This window comes from Delphinus delphis, chromosome 1 (genome assembly GCF_949987515.2).
Source record: "Delphinus delphis chromosome 1, mDelDel1.2, whole genome shotgun sequence".
NCBI classification, from domain to species: domain Eukaryota; kingdom Metazoa; phylum Chordata; class Mammalia; order Artiodactyla; family Delphinidae; genus Delphinus; species Delphinus delphis.
The window spans coordinates 175232471-175242456 of NC_082683.1; the positions used below are offsets into that span (position 1 = coordinate 175232471).

Sequence of the window (9986 nt, forward strand, 5' to 3'; positions counted from 1 at the left end):
TAACCTTCCATGTTTATTCTCTTCTTTGGTGTGTGCTACTCCATCTCAGAGCACACTAGAATGCACTCGCTACAATTCTAGCTTTGGCACCCCACAGCCTGGCTGTGTCTAGTCCACCACATGCTCTGCAGTCAACAGAACACTGGATCCACCTGTTAGTCAGTCAGCTCCTGAAATCTCGTCCTGTGAAACCTTTCCTCACGATTGTGTTTTGTGGTTGTTGTTTTACTATTTTGTTTTGTATTTCTCTGTATCCTAATTGAGGGGATATCAGGGTTCTGAATGTTTTAAATAAATGAACCCCATATCCACCTTCTGATCAATTCTTTTTGGTTATCAGGTTTACATTGTAAAGTGAACCGTGATTTCAGTTTACAATAGTGCCCATGTTGCTTTAATTTTGTGGCTGCATTATTTGGACCCTGTTGAATGGGGAGATGAATTTGCTTAACTTCCCCCCATGGAAGGTAAAACCAGATGAAACGAACTGATAATTCTCATTAAAAAAAAAAAAAAAGGGATGGATTTATAATTTGGAGTGTGGCACTTCCACAGCCAAGTTTTTAGGTTGTGCAACATTTAACTTGGTTTTGTTCCATGGGTATAGCCTGGCAGTCACCTGACCAGTCCTCTTGGAAGTACATGCTCCAGATCACAATGGGGACATGGGGTCAGAGGGTGCATGAGTCAGCACACGCCCACAAACTCCGCGAGGAAAAACAGCTCTAGCCGTTTGAGCAGGTATCATTAATCATCTTAGCAGATGGAAAGCCTGTTAAAAAGTGACTCCTTCCAGATGCCAGCAGAGACCACGTTACCAAAGAACTGGTATGGCCCAAGCTCTTCGGATGGAATGATTAAAGGGGAAGGCACTCAGCACAGCCCTAAATAAGGAGAATTACCCATTGCTGGCAGTTTCTGGAAGCCATAATTCCCTGGGAACAGCCCAGATCTTTGGCCTCAATGCAATTCATCCAGGTGTGTTTCTCCAAAATCTCACTGTTATCAGAAAAATCACACCTCTTTTCTCATCACTCCTGAAGCACATAAAAATCATCATCCCCTATTGCCTGACATGCCCTGGAGTAAACTGGCCAGGCATATATTATCAGTAATTGTACACATTCCCTGAAGCCAAGAATTGCACTTGGTCAAGTTATAGGCATACAATACATATATAAAAAATAGGGGGGCTTCCCTGGTGGCGCAGTGGTTGAGAGTCCGCCTGCCGATGCAGGGGACGCGGGTTCATGCCCCGGTCCGGGAAGATCCCACATGCCGGGGAGCGGCTGGGCCCGTGAGCCATGGCCGCTGGGCCTGCACGTCCGGAGCCTGTGCTCCGCAACGGGAGAGGCCACAACAGTGAGAGGCCCGCGTACCGAAAAAAAAAAAAAAAAAGGTATTGATTATTTATTTCTTAGAGAATCAGTCCACACTATTTCATGAACACCTAAAAAAAGTAAAATGCTTATAAAAAGTTGTCCTATAATGGTGGTGAGGATTAGGACCCTTTGAAAAGCCTGCTGTGTCACATGAGTCTATCACTCAAGGGGGAAAAGATGGTACATAGTTATCCAGTCATTTTCAGGAATACAATGCGCTCACACTACATTAAAATGTGTTAATCATGATCATAAAGCAAATGTTTCCACAAAAATAACCAGCACAAACTGAGTGATATAGCCCTGAGGGCATTTACTAACATGTTCAATGAGTATCAAGTAAATAAAAGAAGTTGTAAAACAAAAAAATTATGAACATCCAAATGTTCACAGAAAACTTATTTTCCCCTTCCTTTTTATTTTGAAAATTTTGAAATCTACAGAAAAGTTGCAAAAATAGTAAGAGAAACACCCATAGGCCCTTTGTCTGGATTCCTCAATGTTAAGCTTTTGCTGAACTTGTTTCTCGCCTGTGTGTGCGTGTGTGTGTGTGTGTGTGTGCATGAATATATTCTTGACCATTTGAGAATTACTTGCAGATATCATAACACTTCATCCCTAAATGCAAATCTCCTATGAATGAAGGCATTCTCCTATATAATAATACAATTATGTCACTCAGGAAATATAACAGTAATACGATGCCATTTTCTAATACACGTCCATTTTCAAATTTGCCCAACTATACCAATAACGTCCTTGGTTTTTTTACTTTACTTTTCCTCTCTGGGCTACAATTTAGGGTCACACATGTCATGTCTCTTCAACCTCCTTTAATCTGGGACAGTCTCCCATCCTTGTTTGTCATTCACGATGTTGACATTTTTAAAGGTCCAGGACAGTGGTTTTCCAGAATGTGCTACAATTTGGATAGTTAGACTCAGTTTCAACATTCTGAGCATTAATACTACGCAGATGAAATGTGTCCTTCTTGGTGCATCAACAATCATGTGTTTCTCCCTTAGAACTTTCTCTCCATGCATCCTACACACAAACTCTGCTATTACTCATCCCCAGACTCTAACGCGGGGTGGGGGTGGAGGGTTACTTTCTCCTGCCGCTGCTAACACAGCCCACCTGCACAGGACGTTCTCTCTGTTCTTCGCCTGCTACCCAAGGGTTCCTTTGTTCACTGCTCAACTCAAGTATCACACTTACCACAAAAACTGTCTCTACTAGACTCCTCCAGGCATATATATCTCTCTCCAAAGTTCCTATAGTTGTCTAAAATCCACCCAGTACTTCATCACAACGAGTAACTTCATTGCTCCCCTTGTATTAATACTAATCTTATCACAGTTGTGTACCTTGTCATCCCACTGGAATGCCACCGAATTGACAGCAGCGACCATGAACCTTGAATTCTCTACATTTGGACTGTATCTCCCAAAGAGCCTATCAGAATCCAGAGCACTTGGTAAACAGTAATTTTGTGGTCTTTGATGAATGAGTGAATTAACATTACCTTAATGGTAAAGGAAAAAACCCATACTGCAGTTAATTCCCCTTTGTATTTAAGAACTCATCCAAGAAAACTGTTTTCAGTTTAGCCCCCCGAGGGCCATACAAATCCCCAGAGATTTTCTTCTACGTCTATATGTAACTGTACTTAAAAAAAAAAAAAATTAAAAAAAAAGTTTAAATTCTCAAGGAAATTTCTCAGAAATTAAGAATGGAGGCCAGCAGCGAGCCGGAGCTCTATGGAGGTGGCGGCTGCAGCAGCGACTCCTCTGAGCTGAGAGTTTCAGGCCAGTCCCGACTCCTTCCTCCCCCTTCCCCCCCCTTCTTTTGTTTTCCGTTCCCCTCCCCCTCCCTTCCCTGTCCCCACAACCGGATCCTGAGGCGGCAGCTGCAGTGGCAGCTGCTGAGTTCTCGGTGAAGGTTTTTCATTTGTTCCACCCCTTCCCTCCCCACCCCATCCATTAATATTATTCTTTTGAAGAGTCTTGGTTGTCAAGCCGCCAAAGTGGAGAGTGCGATTGCAGAAGGGGGTGCTTCTCGTTCCAGTGCTTCTTCGGGCGGAGGAGGAAGTAGGGGGGGCACCTCAGCATTATCCCAAGACTGCTGGCAACAGCGAGTTCCTGGGGAGAACGCCAGGGCAAAACGCGCATTCCTGCACGAAGCACTAGACGAGATGACGACTCCGCAGCAAACAACTCCGCAAATGAAAAAGAACGACATGATGCAATCTTCAGGAAAGTAAGAGGCATACTCAGGAAGCTCACTCCTGAGAAGTTTGACAAGCTATGCCTTGAGCTCCTCAATGTGGGTGTAGAGTGTAAACTCATCCTTAAAGGGGTCATACTGCTGACGGTGGACAAAGCCCTAGAAGAGCCAAAGTATAGCTCACTGTATGCTCAGCTATGTCTGCGATTGGCAGAAGATGCACCAAACTTCGATGGCCCAGCAGCAGAGGGTCAGCCAGGACAGAAGCAAAGCACAACATTCAGACGCCTCCTAATTTCCAAATTACAAGAGGAATTTGAAAACCGAACCAGAAATGTTGATGTCTGTGGTAAGTGTGAAAATCCCCTCCTCCCCAAGGAGAAGGAACAGAGAGCCATTGCTAAGACCAAGATGCTGGGGAACATCAAATTCACTGGATAACCTGGAAAGCTTGATCTTATTCATGAATCTATCCTTCGTAAGTGCATCAAAACACTTTTGGAAAAAAAGAAGAGAGTCCAACTCAAAGATATGGGAGAGGATTTGGAGTGCCTCTGTGAGTTAGTGAGGAGAGTGGGACCTAGGTTAGACCAAGAAAGAGCCAAGTCCTTAATGGATCAGTACTTTGCCCGAATGTGCTCCTTGATGTTAAGTAAGGAATTGCCGGCGAGGATTCGTTTCCTGCTGCAGGGTACCGTAGAGTTGAGAGAACACCATTGGGTTCCTCGCAAGGCTTTTCTTGACAGTGGACCAAAGACGATCAATCAAATCCGTCAAGATGCAGTAAAAGATCTAGGAGTGTTTATTCCTGCTCCCGTGGCTCAAGGGATGAGAAGTGACTTCTTTCTGGAGGGACATTTCATGCCACCCAGGATGAAAATGGATAGGGACCCACTTGGAGGACTCACTGATATGTTTGGACAAATGCCAGGTAGCGGAATCGGTACTGGTCCAGGAGTTATCCAGGATAGATTTTCACGCACCATGGGGCGTCATCGTTCAAATCAACTCTTCAATGGCCATGGGGGACACATCATACCTCCCACACAATCGCAGTTTGGGGAGATGGGAGGCAAGTTTATGAAAACCAGGGGCTAAGCCAGCTCTACCATAATGAGAGTCAGGGACTCTTATCCCAGCTGCAAGGACAGTCGAAGGATATGCCACCTCGGTTTTCTAAGAAAGGACAGCTTAATGCAGATGAGATTAGCCTGAGGCCTGCTCAGTCTTTCCTAATGAATAAAAGTCAAGTGCCAGATAACTGTGATTCCTTCTAGTGCACCACCACCACGCACTCAGACACCACCTCTGGGACAGACACCTCAGCTTGGGCTCAAAAGTAATCCACCACTTATTCAGGAAAAGCCTACCAAGACCAGTAAAAAGCCACCACCATCAAAGGAAGAGCTGCTTAAATTAACCAAAACTGTTGTAACCGAATATCTGAATAGTGGAAATGCAAACGAAGCTGTCAGTGGTGTAAGAGAGATGAGGTCTCCTAAACACTTTCTCCCCAAGATGTTAAGCTAAGTAATCATCCTGTCACTCGACAGAAGTGATGAAGATAAAGAAAAAGCAAGTTCTCTGATCAGTTTCCTCAAACAGGAAGGGATGGCCACAAGTGACAACTTCATGCAGTCTCTCCTGAATGTATTGGACCAGTGCCCCAAACTGGAGGTTGACATCCCCTTGGTGAAATCATATTTAGCACAGTTTGCAGCTCGTGCTATCATTTCGGAGCTGCTGAGCATTTCAGAACTAGATCAACCACTGGAAAGTGGCACCCATTTTCCTCTCTTCTTACTCTGTCTTCAGCAATTAGCTAAATTACAAGATTGAGAATGGTTAACAGAGCTTTTCCAACAAAGCAAGGTCAATATGCAGAAAATGCTCCCAGAAATTGATCGGAATAAGGACTGCATGTTGGAGATCTTGGAAGGAAAGGGACTGAGTTTCTTATTCCCACTCCTCAAATTGGAGAAGGAACTGTTAAAGCAAATAAAGTTGGGTTCATCTCCTCTAACCATATATAAGTGGATTAAAGATAACAGCTCTCCCAAACTTCATGCAGATAAAGGATTTGTGAACATCTTAATGACTAGCTTCTTACAGTACATTTCTAGTGAAGTAAACCCACCCAGTGATGAAACAGATTCTTCCTCTGCTCCTTCCACAGAACAGTTAGAGCAGGAAAAACAACTGCTTCTTTCCTTCAAGCCAGTAATGCAGAAATCTCTTCATGTTCACGTTGATCTACAAGTCAGTGCCCTCTATGCTCTTCAGGTGCACTGCTACAATAGCAACTTCCCTAAAGGCATGTTACTCTGCTTTTTTGTTCACTTCCATGACATGGAGGTTATTGAAGGAGAAGCTTTCTTGGCTTGGAAAGAAGATATAACCCAAGAGTTTCCAGGGAAAGGCAAGGCTTTGTTCCACACGAATCAGTGGCTAACCTGGCTAGAAACTGCTGAAGAAGAAGAATCAGAAGAAGCTGGCGAAAAGAAACCAGCCGAAGCCTTAAATTGTGCAAAGCGTACTTTTGCTATGATGCTACTGCATTTGACCTAACCACTGCGAAAATTCATCTCGCTGTAACGTTTTCACAATATTTAAAGCAGAAGCACGTCAGTTAGGATTTCCTTCTGCATAAGGCTTTTTTGTAGTGTAAAGTCTTAATCATAGTCTACCATCAAATATTTTAGGAGTATCTTTAATGTTTAGATTGTATATTAGCAGCATGCAATAATTACATCATAAGTTCTCAAGCAGAGGTAGTCTATTGCAAGGACCTTCTTTGCTGCCAGTTATCATAGGCTGTTTTAAGTTAGAAAACTGAATAGCAACACTGAATACTGTAGAAATGCACTTTGCTCAGTAATACCTGAGTTGTTGCAATATTTGATTATCCATTTGGTTGTTACAGAAAATTTTTTAACTGTAATTGATGGTTGTTGCCGTAATAGTATATTGCCTGTGTTTCTACACTGGGCTTTATGTGCTAGATTTTAATATCCTTGAGCCTGGGCAAGTGTACAAGTCTTTTAAAAAGAAACAGGGTTTACTTGTACAAAATTGACCAGTTCTGAGAGATCGTAAATGCCCTTAAAGTGGTCTTTGTGGGTGTGAAACAAATGGTGAGAATTTGAATTGGTCCCTCTTATTATAGTATTGAAATTAAGTCTACTTAATTTATCAAGTCACGTTCATGCCCTGATTTTATATACTTATATCTATCAATAAACATTGTGATACTGGGGAAAAAAAAAAAGGGATGGAGAAAAAACTCCAAGTTTTAAAGCGCCTCCTCTTTTTTCAAAACAGCATTTTCTCTATTCTTAAAAAAACAGGTCACTTGACCTGAAATAATCATAATAAAAATAACAAAAAATTGAGATACTAAAGAATATCCTGTTATATCAAGTGACTGTAGTATTCATTCTTTATTACTTTGTACATAAATTTCCCGAAAACTCAAGGCTTTATAGCTCCACATGTTCTGTTCTGCTTGCATTGGTACTCACCTCTGTTTTAGTGCAGAGCATATTTTCCAGGGGTAAATACTTCTTTGTATCTCAGACTCATTTATCTCCACATCAACTTACCTCATTGCAGATGAGAAAATGCAGAAGACTCCGGCTGAGGCCGTGCTCTGTCATGGTTTCTCGTTCCTAGGAACACATGGAAGCAACTCTAAACTGCTGTGGATCCTCCTGTTAGTCTGTTAACTAAATAGGGGTGAATTTTCTATGAGGAAAATATTACCAGTAAATGTTTTTGTTTTAATTAGGGCCTGGTTAAGTTGCTAAAGGACTGAGTGAATCAAATTACAACACAATTGATCTTCAAAGTTTGGCTTCCCACACATCACAGATGTCCATCTAAACCAAATGTAATTCTCAAGCATGGTTTATGTCAAGAAAATAACTGCTTATTGAAGCTGCCGTGAAGTGCATTCACCCACGCTTTTAACAATAACAAGTCTTACTGTTTTGACACCTTTTCAGGCCTAGTTCGGGGTGGGGGACAGTGCCCAAGGGGGGTGTTCTGTGGTCTTGTGAAATCAGGAAACATTTAAAAATGCACCATAACACAGATTTCAAAAAATACAGACATTTCCAGAGACTTGACAATGTTACTTTGTATTGTGAATCTTCAAAAAGGGAATAGAGGGTTTCCTACTTCGAAAACTTACTTGGAGTAACTTACAACAACTACAGAAGACACAGCCTGAGACACAAGTGTTCCATATATATTTGCAAGTGATTTGAGAGGCAGCATCATTACAATATGGATTGGAGGCAGACAGGCTGAATTCTTCCCCTACCTCGGTCAGTAATTAGCTGACAAGTAACTGGCAAGGCCTTGGACAAAGCATTTTTGTCCCCAGGCCTTAGTTTCCGATTTGTAAAGTGGAGATAAAGTCGTAAGATTATTGTGAAAATCAAATTAATAAATTCATAGTGAAAGTGCTATATAAACTGAAAAGCACTACATGAATATGAGTACATATTCTATTTGTATTATAATATTCCAATACATTTCCTTACAGATTCATAATACTTGCTTTTTCTAATTAGAAGTCCTATTCTCTGAGTCTATATTAGTACAAAATAAAGCAATTTTCTGGGCTTCCCTGGTGGCGCAGTGGTTGAGAGTCCGCCTGCCGATGCAGGGGACATGGGTTCGTGCCCCAGTTCGGGAAGATCCCACATGCCGCGGAGCAGCTGGGCCCGTAAGCCATGGACGCTGAGCCTGCGTGTCCGGAGCCTGTGCTCCGCAACGGGAGAGGCCACAACAGTGAGAGGCCCGCGTACCGCAAAAAAAAAAAAAAAATCAATCTTCTATCTGATATAGTTGTCTAACTATAGGATCAGGTCATGCAAACATATGACTATGTTTTAAAGTCCTTCTAATTTTCAAATTAAAAAAATGTTTTCAAATAGGGAATAGAAGTATAAATTTACTTGTGTTTTGAAGCAGTAGAAAGATAAACCAAAAACTATTTAAAAATGGTTACTATGGGGCAAGAAACAGAAAAAGGAACTGAATGTCCAAATATATATTTACTTGGGAACCCTGGAAAAGCCTTATGTAATCAAAAAGTATAGTTATTTCAGAAATAAAAAGCTAAGCAATTCCTAAAAATGAAAAAAAAAAGAATCTAATTGCATAACAAATTGTTGACATAAACACACGGAAAAGAATAATTAAAATGCAATCTTTTTACAGTCCATCGCTAGTGAGATATATCCTAAGGATAAAAATTACCACAAATAAATCACAGGCTGCATTCAGTAGGTTTATTATTAAAGACATTGGTATTGTTATTTTGAAATTATTATATGTGTATGGTTTAGGATAAATCAAACGAGTAATTAGGTGTATGTCATGTCACCAAGATTTTCAATATAAGAAAATATGGAAAGAAAAGCATAAAACCAAATAAATTAATACACAGTAATCATACATTTGAAATAGAAATATCATTTTGGATACACAATTTTTTTCTTATTCTAAAAAATACACATTCTCATTGTTATGGACTGAATGTTTGTTTCCCCCCAAAACTCATTTGTTGAAGCTCTAATTTCCAGTGTGATATATTTAGAGGCAGAGCTTTTGGGAGGTCATTAGGTCACAAGAGAGAGCCCTCAAAAGAAGAGACAGGAGAGAAATGACCTCTTCTCTTTCACGTGAGGTTACAGCAAGATGGTGGCTAGCTACAAGCCAGGAGGCGGGCTCGCACCAGACACCAAATCTGCTGGCACCTTGATCTTGGACTTCCCAGTCTCCAGGACTATGAGAAATAAATGTTGTTGTTTAAGCCATTCAGTCTATGGTATTTGTTATAGCAGCCTGAGCTGACAAAGAAACCTACCTTCATTTATTTATCTTTTTTAAAAATACATATTATGTAAATACCTGTTCACTGAGCAGCTCCAGAAGCAAAAACAAATCGATAGCAATGACCACTTCTGGGGCTTCGATTCTGGTCTCAGAACTTAATTTTCCTCCTTGTGAAACTGACTGATTCCAGGTCTGAGTGGAAAATACGTTGAATAGATCTTTGGCATCTTGTGCTGAAAAGCAAGAAAGCTATCAACGATTATAGATGTCAAAGAAAAGAGACAGAGGAAACAATTAGAGCAGCTCCCACTGGTTAATTTGTGGAATAGTTTGAGCATCGATGGAAATGACTGGAAAGGCCTGAAACAGATCTTATACATATGTAAAATCATGAGTTAGTAATTATACAAAAAAAATTGCACGTGCTCATTGGTTACCTTTGATAGTTACCAGAAGGTTCAAAAAATTGATTTAAAAAAGGGAAAGGATTATGCGTGATGTATTCTGTTGTTTCTGTGTAGAGTTTATTTC

The 9986-nt window shown here is 41.0% G+C and overlaps 1 pseudogene; it reads left to right on the forward strand.

Annotated features, from left to right (window-relative positions):
- The first annotated feature begins 3114 nt into the window (after positions 1-3114).
- LOC132432575 (eukaryotic translation initiation factor 4 gamma 2 pseudogene) lies at positions 3115-6176 on the forward strand (annotated as a pseudogene).
- Positions 6177-9986: the final 3810 nt, after the last annotated feature.